Source organism: Haemaphysalis longicornis, unplaced genomic scaffold, assembly GCF_048455015.1.
Source record: "Haemaphysalis longicornis isolate Haplotype H1 unplaced genomic scaffold, Haemaphysalis longicornis Haplotype H1 scaffold_7, whole genome shotgun sequence".
Taxonomy (NCBI): Eukaryota; Metazoa; Arthropoda; class Arachnida; order Ixodida; family Ixodidae; genus Haemaphysalis; species Haemaphysalis longicornis.
In genome coordinates this window covers 68,544,468-68,558,499 of record NW_027526422.1, presented here as the reverse complement: position 1 = coordinate 68,558,499, position 14,032 = coordinate 68,544,468, and the positions used below count along the sequence as shown (strand labels likewise).

The following is a 14,032-nucleotide window of genomic DNA, read 5'->3' as shown; positions in this document are numbered from 1 at the left end:
TCAGTCGCGTCCTTCAAACTTCCCGGGTGATAAAGGGAAGAAGAAGAGCTCCTATACTAAAGATATGCTAGAAGCTAATTTTCTAAAAATAAGTATCTCGCCTGAATTGACTACTACCCACTAACCCCGGTTTCCATTCTACAAAGGGCGACCACCTTCTGCAAGGATTTTTTGAAAAGCGCGCCATTACTCGTTCGGTACCTTTTGTCATTGCTGACAGGAGAAAGAAAGCATAACGCTATTATGACCGCTCCTCTTCGCCGCTTTACAAAGGACGAAAAAGAAAAACGCTGCATCTAATCTAACGGCAACAGTGAGAATTACTTCAAGCAAATTCTTACAGCAGTTTCCAAAAAAGCTGGCTGGCCTCAAATTCGCCGAATAATATTACCTCCAACGTAACGTAACATAACACAACACAACACAACACAACACAACACAACACAACACAACACAACACAACACAACACAACACAACACAACACAACACAACACAACACAACACAACACCTCACATAACCTTACATAACCTCACCGAACCTGAAATAACGTAACCTAACCTACTCTACCCAAAGTATTCTACCCTACCGAAGGTACCATAACCTACCCAAATCCAGCCTAACTGCAATGAACCTAGCCTAACCCAGAGCAACGACACAGAGCACAAACTATATCAAACCTAATCCAGCCATTCTAGAGCCGTCGATAATTTGATATAGTAATAACCAGAACGAAAGAAAATATTCAAAGAAATCACGATGAGCGAAAACTCCGAAAATTACGAAACCGAGAAAAGGAAAAAAAAAAAAAAAACGCCCCTACTACCGTTTTCGAACCTACACCTTCTCGTTTAAAGGCAGATGCTATACCAAGCGCACAGCAACAGCTGCAGAAACATGCTTTCGGAGAACATTTGTCCGAGAGAATGTCCAGGTGGCGTGTTTAGTCAGTCGTAGGCGATTGTCGTAAGAAAGTTATGACTAATTATCGCGGTTACCGTGATAGTAGACACTGCAAAAAAAAAAAAAAAACAGAAACGGTGTTCAGTTAATGCTGGCCCACCTCTGGTAACTGATGGCCAGAAACTTTCCCCTTCCACGCGATATTCTTGCATTGCAGACAATGCCGCTAACGAAACAGGGGCTTCCAAACAATTGCTTCTGACATTCGGAGAAAAAAGGCAGGGAAAGAGCGCGTTTAAAACAACCAGAGTAATAACGACTGCGCATATACGCACAACACCGACATTATTCACGTGCCCTTTATGTATAACAGCATCTGGCGCAACCTGATTTCCATAGGCAGCAATTGTACGAGACCCTCGAGGCGTATTTCAGAGGCGTTATTTAAAAGAGCGCATTTTTATGGGTCGCAACTATCCTTTCACAACGCAGCTTTGAAATCCGAAATGAGCTGTTCCCGCAATTTAGCGTTTTGTCAGGTAACTTGGCCGCCGGGTTAGGATAACTTGGTACAGAGTTAGGATTACTCGGACATTATTAAAGCGAAGTGGGCAGCTTCCCGTCCCCCGGACTTGGGTCGCTGAAAGTAAAACGCGTTCGAGTGCTCTGTAATGCGACTAATGACGTCAGTAGTCCGCGTTTCCTTCTTACTTTTTCCTGTTTAAATGACCCTGTCTGCTTTCTGTCCATTAGTGTTCCGTCATGCTCCAACTTCGCTCCAGTTGGTACGGACTCGCTAAAACGTGGATATATCAAAGCAGCTTTGACAAAATACTGCAGCCGGCTTATAAAAGGACCATCGTTTAGAAACGGCTTTATGGATTCGTCCGAGTTATAGCACTAGGATATGCCGAAAAAAAAAAAAGAGGCCAGGACAAGCTTTGGTTCTTAGGTGAGAGATAAAAAAAAAACTGCGTTTACGTGTAATGTATTTTTCCCACGGTTCGTCGAAATTTAAAACAAAAATGACAGACTTGAATGTTGTTTGACGTTCGCTGCCTATGACTCGAAATAGTACGTCCAATTCTTTGAAAAAAAAAAAAAAAAACATCATTGAACTGAATATTCAGGTGACATCAGTCGAACGATTTCGTCTCTCTCGTCTCCAAGTTAGTTTAAGAATCAGAACAACCCAAGGCGGTGAATTACCGATCCACGTACAACAACTTCATTCGCCTTCACCATCTCCCCCAACCTCAAAAAAAAAAAAAATATCTACGAAGTGTAAGGCTGAAGCTTTACTCGATTTGAAAAGCGCGCCATCAGTCCTTTTCTCTCTCTCCCTTCAATAAAGATCGTCGCTCGCTCTCGGCGGGGTCACATAGGCTCGTTACGTAGGCACAGACGTGGATCCAACTCCGTGTCGCAATTCACCCTTCGTCGTCAAAGCTGAAGGTCGAATCGCGCGCAGTTGGTCGCGGCAAACAAAAACACGCGCTCGTTTTCCGCAACCTGCGTAGCTAGCGGCGCTCTCTACGTCGCTATACTAGTAGCATCGGACTACGCGCACCTCTACCGATTCGCGCAATTCGTCGTGCGCGTCCGCTAGCAGCGTTTTCCCCCACTTCTCACTGCCTTCCTGACAGACCCAGTATGCTTTATCACCGACCAATCCCACGCCAGCCTCGCAGGCGCCCGTTCTTCCGCGTACTCGGAATTAATGCTCAGCGCGAGAGCTCCCACCCTAATTGAATCATCTGCCCGGGACAGCACACCTGCCGAGTGTCGTGGCCTGCGGACGGCGGTAGATCATCAGTTTTCCTGGACGAATATTGCGCACTTTCAGCCTGTTCGCCTCCCGCCCCGTTGCGTAAAAACGGACGCCCACAAAAGGGGTTCAGTTAAGAAGTCGCTCTTGGTGCGAATTAGACCTCTCTTCCGCATACTTAACCGGTTTTCTAGGAGAACGGATCCCCTGCCGTTCGGGTCCACTTTAGGGGCGAAGCACCTGAGGGGCTCGGGCTGTCGGCGTCTCATGTCATCGTCGTAACCATAGGTCGGCTAAAACAGAAAGTACTCACTCAAACTCAATCACAATTTTTTTCATTCACGCTGTACTCAATCAAACTCAGACTCAAAAACTTCGTCTGTTCACAAAATCACTCGTACTCACTCATCAAATACTCATTTGTAATCGTACTCACTTGTACTCAAACTCATTTGTCCTCACGAGTTTTCGTACTCAATCTGTACTCATGAGTACTGAATCTGTACTCATGAGTACTCAATCTGTACTCATGAGTACTCAATGAGTACCACTGCTCATGAGTACTACTCATTTTTCACTCATGAGTACTACTCATTCTGCACTCATGAGTACTACTCATTCTGCAGTCATGAGTACTCAATCTGTACTCATGAGTACTCAATTTGTATTACTCACGAATAAACTTATCTGCACTGTTAGCTAGGTCGTAGCTCGAATGAAAGACTAAGTAGAAAAAATAAATTGTTTAATTGATTAGAAAAACCCAGGTTACATGTAAATCAGGACAGAGGAAGAAAACGTCTGACGCGGTGCACTGTCGTTGGGCGACTTACTGCGCGAAGGCAAGTACATATGAGAAAGCGAAATGGAACGTAAGCACTCGCGTTGCGCCTGGCGTCTCCTCTTGTTCTCAGGCCGGGTCGGGCTCAGGGGAGCTCGGGGGTTGTCGGTGCAGCCATGGCCGTAAACTGCATTTTTCTGCGTGTCTTCGGGTGGCAGCTTTTGTCGTCCGTTTTCTTGTTTGCACTACTGTACTCAGGAGTGCATATACTCAAGAGTGCAAGCACTCGCAAAAACAGTATTCATGAGTATTGTACTCATGAGTGCTGTGTACTCACGAATGCTGTGTACTCATGAGTACTGTGTACTCATGAGTACTGTGTACTCATGAGTACTCATACTCATTAGTACTCAAACTCATGAGTACTCATACTCATGAATACTGTACTCATGAGTACTCATACTCATGAGTAGTGTACTCATGAGTACTGTACTCATGAGTAGTGGACTTACCCCTGTACTCACTCGTCATCGTACTCACTGTTTTTTTCTGGGTGTGTGATCACTCATCATCGTACTCACTCGTGAGTTTGAGTACAAATGAGTACAAATGAGTGTACTCACGAGTGAGTGCGCCGACCTATGGTCGTAACCGCCGGCTTATGTAGCTACGGTAATAAAACACCGGTACACTCGTTTAGGCCTCGCGCTAAAACGTAATGCGTACCAAAACACCGGGACACTCGTTTACGCCTCGCGCTAGAGAGCTCCGTGCTTCAAAGACAAGAGACTTTTACAGCAAAGCTGTATACCTCTACCCCCAACGGTTTCATCTCCATTGGCGAAAACACCAAGACACTAAGAATACACTTATACGCTGCACGTTTCGCTTCCCCCCCCCCTCCCCAGATTTCACGTTAGTGTAGATGGGCCATGATTTTTTTTTGCCGCACTCTGGGAGAAGAAAACAGACCATGCTATCTACAAGACTGTGTGCGTCTATTTTATTCGCTTGGGCGAGCAGAAGTTTAAAATTTTGGTATTTTAACTAGCTCACTAGGAAAGCAAGACTCTATGTTTTGTTCCGCAGAGAATATGAAACATGAAAAAGATAAATATTACGCACTGAGCCCTTTAGCTATTAACCGACGTAGTTACTTCTGTAAGATCGGAGGGAATGCAAGCATTTTATCATTGCATCGCGAAAGTCCCAGCAGTGCTTCTGCGCTGAGAATGTACGCAAGATTCGACGCCCAGGCATTATATGGTCGTCGCAATCGCATCAGTCTGCTGAATGCCCGATCCATTTCCTCTCGACGAATCCATGCTTCGCTGTGCATCGGACGGAGCCTTCCTGGCAGATGTATTTAAACTTGCACTTCGAGACCACCACCGCGAACCACCAATTAGCAAGCAGCTACTTCGAGCCCGTGTCACGGGACTTCTCGAAAAAGGTTTGCAAGCTCTCGGCTTCAGGGTAAAAAAATAAAGGCAATTTTCGCATATCTTGTACACGCATGTGAAACTGCTAATGACGTTATTCCTGCCCTTTCTTTTGGATGAGCAGCCATCGCAACGACGTCAAAGGGGCGTTCAATTTCGAACGAATACAGAAATCTGATTCTGCATGACAATTTCCGCACTGCCAATCTTGTGACATGCAAGATGTTTGCAAGCAGCGCGTATTACCCTGGAGACACGCCTGAAGCTGAGGTTTCGGCAAGACGATACAAAATCAGGAAGAAATAGTACGGCAAATAAGCAAGAAGAAACGAAGGAGCCATAAACGGGGATACTGAAGCAAGAGTGAACGAACGACAGAACAGCGCGAGCGCTAAGCGGAACAGAGCGAATGATAGTACGGCGAGAAAGAGAGGCCGCGTAACGTCAGCGGAACAGAGCGAACGATAGTACGGTGAAAAAGAAAGAGACCGCGTAACAAGCGGAACAGAGCGAACGATAGTATGGGGGAAAAGAAAGAGACCGCGTAACAAGCGGAACAGAGCGAACGATAGTACGGGGGAAAAGAAAGTGGCCGCGTAACGTCAGCGAAACAGAGCGAAAGGTAGTACGGTGAAAAAAAAAAAAAACGGCCGCGTAACGTCAAGCGGAACAGGCCGAACGATAGTACGGCGGAAAAGAAAGAGGACGCGTAACGTCAAGCGGAACAGACCGAACGATAGTACGGCGGAAAAAAAAAAAGAGGTCGTGTAATGTCAGCGAAACAGAGCGAACGATAGTACGGCAAAAAAGAAAGAGGCCGCATAACGTCAGCGGAACAGAGCGAACGATAGTACGGTGGAAAATAAAGAGGCCGCGGAAAATAAAGAGGCCGCGTAACGTCAAGCGGAACAGAGTGGAAGCAGGGTTGTACGGAACGGTGTTCCAAGGAACGGCGTTCCTGGAAGTAGTTCCTTTTTGGAGGAACGGAGGAGCGCCACCGTTCCATTAATGGTCTGTAGAAATGTAGCGGTAACGCGTTAGGTTTTTTAAGGAATGGCCGGAACGGCGTTCCTTCTGCAAACTTTACTACGCTAGGAAATGGCTGCTCTTGATGCCAAGGCTCGAGTACCAAAATCCACAAGTCGCTACTTAATTTCTCTTCCTATAAGTTGGCCAACTTGCCCACCACCCACTCCCTTTAGCGGAACATGCTTCCTCGAAGGTCAAAGGCAGAAGAATATCCATTACGCGGGCCGCAGCTTGTGCTTCCTTTCATGCCTGTTGAGTTTACGCGGCTTTCGACGGGTGAATAGCGCAGCCGTAAAAATTCCTTTCACCGTCCATCGTTTGTCTGGGGAGGCAAGGATGTGTGTCTGGCCGATAGATAGAATTGCTCCCTGCCCGGGAAAGGTTTATAATTCCGAATGGCGCTGCAGGTACCTTCGTATATTGTAATTACCGCATTACTGCGCGCGAGCCGCGGGTGTGTTGTTGTAGAGAGAATTGCTCTCGCTGGGCACGAGGTCATTCGAAGGGTCACCGGGATTGCAGGCTCACCGGGCCACCGGGAATTGTTCGGGATTGCAGGTTGAACCCTCAAAGGAAAGCGCCAGCTCGTTGTCTCCAGTTACCTAATCCCAACGATTAAACTGTCATGGATCCCAGACAGTTCTATGCGAGAGAAGGCGACCAGCGACATAAAGACAGAGCTGGCTGCGGTGACCGAGCCATCCAGCCTAAATCTTGCCACCTCGTCCGCGCCCGAGGATTTCTTTTCCTTTGGGCAGCAAACCCTTCCACGCGGTGCCTGCTGGTACCAGTTGACTACCCGCTGTCACAGATGAAGAACTTCGAGGGACTGAACCAACTTTTATTCAAGCACAACACGTCAGTACCCTCAAGCGCTTCCGTGGAACAGCTCTTCAACATTGGCAACGAAGTGTTTACCGAAAAATGGGTTCGTCTGTCTGACTCCAACATCGAGGTGCAACTCTTTTTGAGTTCAAACAAGGGACTGTACTTAGTTGCGACAATGCATTCGGGCATTTTTTCCCCACTAATTGTTTTCACATTTTTTCATTCCTTCTACATTCTTCTCTCTCCTGTCACATCCTGTAACTTTGTTATGTACTAACCTTTTTTCTGCTTGAAGAACCAAACACTCTTCGTTTTTGTACTACGGCACGTGTTTTCTTGTTTTCTCATTACTTTTCATTTATTTGGGGTTGTTTCTTTATAATGTTGCACTTTGAGTCTGACTATATCTATTATAGTCTAAATATTTTTTACGCACGTGTTTAGGCTCTGTGTTATTTCCTATGCTTTTCCCTTACACGTATTTCTAACCACCGCAACAGATTTGTGCGTCGCGTCCACATACTTGGATTTCTTTGGTTGTTTCCTTTATCTACTACCCGCATTGTGTTCGGCATACTTTGCAATTCTTGCGCGTAGGTTTAGTGTGTAACTACGGTGTTGGCTTTTATTTTTTTCTTGTTATCGTCTTCCGACCTAAACTTGGATTGCGAACCTCGTAGCCCTTACTTTACTGCTGTGTTTTGTTACTCGCAAATTTGTGCAAATTTGTGCTGCTCGTCTTCGTGTCATCTTTTTCTGTGTCCCCATATCGAGTGCGCAAAAGTTATCGTTAAGATGTCAAACCAACCAGCCCGCCTTTCCGTGTTATTACAGTTGATCCGCAGAGCTTCACTTTTGTAACCCCCTTACTAAATTCCCCGCAAAGGGGCCTGTAAGGTGTTTTTAATAAACTGTAATCAGCATTCATTGAAGGTCTATATATTGTTCCTTTCGATGCGGTTTCTAATCGAAGATATTTAATTACGTTCCTGCATGTGAGTAACTTTCTATTCGCACATCTGAGGCGCAGTAACCTTACTGTGCATTTGTAAGACCGAAGTGGGAAGTGTCATACATGTTGCAATATACGAGCACCAAAATAGCAGTTAGACATGTCTGGAGTTTTTCCGGAGCTCCCTGCAAAAAAATCGTCTAGGAGCGCTTCTTTGGATTCTTTTATCTCCAGATAATCTGCTGCCAGCGGTGTTCCTATTAGTTTAATATATGCAGTTCGGTGTGAGTGTTAAATTTCTCATTTTATTTCACCTCACGATTATCCGACACCATTTTTTAATTAGAAAAAAATTAGACGTAACGTTCATGTAACGACACGTTCCAATTTTCGAAGTGGAACTGGAACGCGTTCCTTTCGCAATAAAGGAACTTGTAACGAGAACTCGTTTCAGAATTGGCAAGGAACGAAGAACGTGTTTTCGTTCCTGTTTTAGAGGAACGTGTACAACACTGAGCGAAAGATAGTACGGAGGAAGAGAAAGAGCCCGAGTAACGTCAGTGGATCAGAGCGAACGGTAGTACGGCGGAAAAGAAAGAGGCCGCGTAACGTCAGGGAACGCCTCGCCTGCGCCGTGGAGGACAACAGTGGAGTTCTCGTGCATAGCTCAAAGCCCGGATGTTTGAGTGTGTGGCTTATGCGCGCACGGCTTCCGCTATTAGCAACGGTGAAACAGAAGGAAGATGAGGCGGTAGGCGCAGAAAATAAAAAGAATAAGTTAAAGAAAACAAATATGCATTTCTGTCTGCATAACGACGCAAATGAACCAGACGCGGAGTGCTTGCGCGTCCAGAGCGAACCTGCATTAAATCGAACCATCATTTTTATCACTGACCTAACAACGATATTTCCGTTTATAGCTTCGCCGATTCAACCATTTTACCCCACAATGCACCAATAAAGAAAAAACGGAAGGAAAGAGGGAAGGAAAAAAGAAGGAAGAATTTTCTTGATTTTTTTTTTTCGCTGCACAATTAACAGTGCACGCCACAGCGAAGGAGTTAGGAAACCAAAAAATGGCTTCGTATCTGCTCCTTTCGTTGCAAATGTCGACGGAAGACGATAGTCGACTGGCGCCCCTGGCAAGTTAATGCCTCCCTTCTCTTTCCGGCTCACCTCTCATGCTGTTCCGCTCCCGTCTAGTTCCTCCCAAGATAACACGGTAGGGGTTTGCTCAAGCCAATTTAAATTTACCGCGCTTCACTACTCCAAGTCGGGTACCTCGATGCTAGCGCTGCCGTACGGCGGAGAGGCGCGTGAACCGATGCACCCTACTACAACGTTTATAGAACCACGCTGCCCTACTCCTCGAGCGTTCCAAGGGGAACGCGGAACCGATCTAGTGGAACCTTTCGTTGCTCTTGCCATTTGATTTTTAAAAATTCCGCCAGGTAGCGCGGGCAACAGCAGGCGACGTTTTTCTGCACTTGATGTAGTATTTTATTTACTATCGCAAAAACCAGCATCTGTCATTTTTTTTCAATAAAGGAACACTGCAAATATCACTCGTGTATTGACTTTGTCTTATATTTATGTAATGCCTTGTTCTTGTTCAACAATGTTGACAAGTACTTAGACGCTTAGATTTGGCTGCGGGTGTATAAAAATATTGCACACTTTCCGTTTCTCTTTGGCCGGGTGGCTGAATCGGGTCACAGACAGGCAGGCAGGCAGGCAGGCAGGCAGACAGACAGACAGACAGACAGACAGACAGACCAAAATTTTGGCGTTTAAATTGCCCAAGAAAGACTATTGTCTTGAAAAACTGAAGTCAGTTCACGTCAGTGAAATCTGCTCAAACAGCGGAGCTGACTTTGGCACGGTGGCGGGGGTCGCTCACAACGCGATTCACCGCGGCATGTACATATGCAAAGCTCAGCCACGGAGGTCTGGTAGTTTATTGGTATGCAGAGCGGCAAGTGGATGTGCGCCGCATTCCGAGATCTTCCATTGAACCTCCGTCGAGGTGGTGGCGCCATCTGTCAGCCCAGCGGGGTACCTTCGCCTAACGTGACGAGCATCATCGCCGATCTCACGGGTAGAGTCTATCACGGGTCTCCAGACCAGCTCCGCTGACAAACAGAGCTGACTTAGATATAAAGCGTCACTAAACGGCGCAAAATGTTAACACATACTGTAACCCATAAACAGACCACAGACCCCATCGCCTTAGCACCTTCGCACGTCATACGTCCTTACACTCTACTGCGCATGCGCGGCAGCGTGCAGCAGAAGGCATTGACGGTGCCCACCTTTAAGTGTACAGAGTCATGACACGCTCAGCCGGTGTGTTAGAAGTTGGCTTCGCGATCCCTGTACGCGGGCTCATGAACAGTGATCGCAAGGCCTTATCGTTTCCGTAGGTCTTGCAAGCGCCGGGAACGGTATGCGCTGTCTCCAGCAAAAAGCACTCCGCGAAAGGCTGCGCCGGGCAATTAGGTATGCTTCGCTGGCGCAGCATGCTTCGCGTTTATCGCTTTGCGCCCAGGCCATTTTCATTGCGCGACTGGAAGGAAACAGCTTAGTAGGTGCGTTGTTATATCTGCGACATAAATTGCGCTCCGGAAGACGTATTTTGAGTCTGCGAAAAAAAAAAAAAAAGAAAGAGGAAAATGCGAAGATCTGAAACATACGCAGTAAAAAGAGGGAAGGAAAACCATTTGAGCTATAGTTCATATCACAAGCTAGCTGCAGCACAGTGGAGGCTACATTGTTATCAATAGTGCGCCCACTGAGGGCGCCTAATCCGCCGTGAAGGGGGTCCTGGAAGGACACTCCCTTCTCCCCTCTCGGCAAGTGGCACCGCACGGCCCCGGCGCCTTTTGTCGCTTCCTTCGCGGCGAGTTAGGCGCCCTGAGGGGGACAACAATGTAGCCTCCACAGTGCTGCAGCTAGCTTGTGATATAAACTATAGTTCAGCAGTTGTCCTTGACGGAATGAACCATAAATTAGTTTGAGTATAGGCGATTGTTTTATTATTATTATTATTATGAAGAGTAAATTAAACATATTAAACAAATTAAACTCTCCGTTTCTGTTTTTCCGTGCATCAATTCTATTGCTCGTGTTGCCTTCCATAACTCCCCTTTGAAATTCATTTTGTCGTGTCTTGTCAACGCGTACGTTCGCTAACCTCTTGCCCTTTTGTACTTGTATCCATACGTGTGCCAGCACAAAGGCCTCGCGGCTGTTCTTAAACACAATAAATAAACTTGAATTGTTATTGCTATTATCATTATTAATCACAATTCGCAAAACTTAGCTACAAGGTTGTAAGAATGGAAGTTGGTTTCCCGAAATCTGCGCAACGAGGTCACAAACAAAGTTGCGTAGGGGTCGAACTTCGAAGCGATTGAGTGCAAGAGGTTGGGTAAGCATTGTTTTGTTTTTTTGTTTTTCCACAGAAAATTTCTGCTTGAAGGCAAAATGTTTGTATTAGAAAAATTGAGACAAGTAACAACCAAAGCGCCATTATGTTTCAGGTAATTCAGGCACAGCCTGTGTTTAGGGATAAGCGACCTCAAAATAGGCCCTCAATCAGGTTGTTGTTGGAGTAACACCGATACATGTTCTACATAATGAAACGGCGCAAATAAACAACTGACGGTACTGTCCATTGTTTGTATGCTCCGCTTGCTTCATTATGCTGGAAATATGTGTTCCACGTCCCACGGATAGGCCCACAATTGAATGTGGAACGTTAATGCATCCGGGGGTTAAATACAGGTGGCGCACATCTCTAACCGCAAGCAGATGTGAATTTTGCAAATTCCAGGAAGTTTTCATTGTCTCTGACATAAATTTTCTCGTTAAACGTTAAATATAAACGTTAAAAATCAAACAAAGTCGCAGAAATTTACAAATGTAAACATCAATAGCCGCACAAAACGGCGGCATTGTAATACCGCCATTCTGTGCTTTTTTTTTCGCCTCACAATGACCAGATTCTTTTATCTTTGGGGATTACATCACTGGTGTCGCCACATAATTACGACCCTTCATTCAGACATCTCTTATCGCGACAGCAATTTAAAAAGCAGATAGCATAGCCAGCCAAGAACGTAAATCATAATTGACCACGCACATAATTCAGTCAGCTAGTGTCGCACATAAGGAAAGTTCTATTGTAGGATCACGCAGGCAAGGGCGATGCAGTCGACCGACGGTGTTGTGACACACTGCGGCCCGTGCAGCACCACACCCTATAGACAAGAAAGCCCCAGCGAATATACGCGGCGAACTTCCTGTAGTCACAAGCAGCCAGGATTTAAAACAAAATCGTGTGGCATACAGAATAGAAGGTGCCATGCGAACTACGTCACAACTAAGCAATGGCGGTCAACTGCTTACGGCCTTCTTACTTTGAACGTGTCGGTGAGCGGTCGAGCTGCCGGCGAACGCAGCGGCAGACTTCTGCCGCACGCGTGAATGAGTACACTTCGGTCGCACATATGCGTATTTCCAGGCTTCCGTCTCTGTGAAAGTTATAGTATACGATTGTTGTAAATTTTATGCATATAAAGTGATGCAGTCACAATATCGAGATATTGGCTGAGCGCGTCGGAGGCATTGGCTTAGTGGGCGAAAGCTTCCAAGTTCCACGTCCAGCTGCCCATACGTCCATAGCTGGCCGGTGATGATAAAAGCTTCGAAAGCCGTAGAAAACCTGTTTAGGTATCGGCGTTAGCGGGAGGAGGCTATTGTAAGAGTTAACAGGTTCACTCCAAAAATACTCTTCGATTATACGAAAGCCTGTGGCATGGCGTTTCACTCCCAGATTCACTAAAAGGAACTCCGTTTGTGGAGTTACCGTACGCCGCTAAGTTACTGCCACGGCCGCCGAGGTACAACTGGTGTAAACGTCACCGCAAGGCCTTGCAAAGGGATTGAATTAGAACAAACTTTTCACATTTTTTCTCTCACTCCTTATAATAGAAAGGACGTACTCACTTTCTCTTTTTTTTAATCCTTGGTGACGCTGCAGCTGAAGGAAAAACAAAAAGTTCAGCGGCTTCTCGTGTCCTTTGATGGCTCCCCCAGACTGTCAAGTCCCAACACAGGCGAAGCCAAACCGAAAAAGAAACCTTATCGAATAAGAAATTCCAACAAGACACAGCGAAGAAGCATGGGAGTTAGCGTCAACACCTGGTGAGCGGCAGGGCATTCCAAGGTGTCCGAATTTTCCCCCGTTGGCTTAGCGCAAGCACAAGCGTAACACAGAAGAGAATAAAGTTGCGTCGACTTTCTAGTCTTCGGCGGAACTGAGGGAAAACAGCAAACAAGAAGAAACAGAAGGCCCACACAGTAGACGCTGCGGCAGTGGCATGGTGGCTCCTTAGAAGTAGAGGTCGTATCAAAAAAAGAGAAGAAAAACCCGCGCGCGGACGTCAATGCTCAGTACCGCGTGCACAAACTCGTCACATATTAGATAACCGAGCGGCGACGTGATGTACGCGCTACATCGGTCGACATCAGCGACACAGCTTCCTCGTTGATAATAATCCGGGGGTGTCCCGACAAAGCTGCAACGCACCACGACACGGATAGTTATCGCGCTGTTTCCCACACAACTGCGCAGGGCACAAGTCACTGGGCGATGAAACGTTGACTTTTTTTTCTTTGCAAAAGATGACGCATCTGCTTTCCTTCTTCCCCGCAATCCAGTCCAGGAAAACGAGCGACTAGCGTAGCGAGCTTCTTGGGCGATAATTTCCGTGTTCACCGACACAATCCTCAGTGGCGAAGTCACTCTCGAATCCAGTACAATTCAAATCCAACGCTGGGTGCTATAAATCCAATGTCTCCGTCGTGAGGTCTCGCCGACCAAGGAGAAAACCGCATCGCCGTGCTAAGAGCCTGTCGCACTCGTTTCGGCCGTTCAGTACTGTCAAAGCATCGCCGAGCGGGCGTAGAAACCATGTCAGGCAACCGGCAACGGCGAAAACATAATGTGCAAACGTGTCACACAGCCGGCGTATCCGACCTCACACACACACAAAATCATTGAAAAAGAAATTATCCGGCAACGTTTGCTTATTAGGGGTTGGGCTTGATTCCGGCGACTCCGACAGCCGATTCATCAGGATCAGGGAGAGAGCACGGCGCTAGCGGCCGGCGCCGTGGCGACTACGCTGGTTGGCGGCGATGATGATCCCGAACGGAGGTAGCACGGACGTTGTCGCTGCTGCAGCCACGCTCCCATTCGGCGTGCGCTCACTGCGCTAGCCGAAGAAGGAATGTTTTGCTGCGGCTTGGCTGTTGCTGCTGCTC

At 46.7% G+C, this 14,032-nt stretch overlaps 1 protein-coding gene across 3 annotated transcripts in view; it reads right to left on the bottom strand.

Annotated features, from left to right (window-relative positions):
• The window catches only part of LOC144145855 (uncharacterized), a 328,427-nt gene that overhangs the window by 102,124 nt on the left and 212,271 nt on the right, over nt 1-14,032 (bottom strand). Inside the window, exon 1 of one of the 3 annotated variants that reach the window (XM_077677656.1) lies at nt 12,713-14,006. The exons of the other annotated variants lie outside the window; for them this stretch is intronic. The gene's annotated coding sequence lies outside the window, so the exon portion shown is untranslated. Of the gene's footprint in view, nt 1-12,712; nt 14,007-14,032 lie in introns of those variants that run through there. 3 annotated transcript variants of the gene reach the window in all.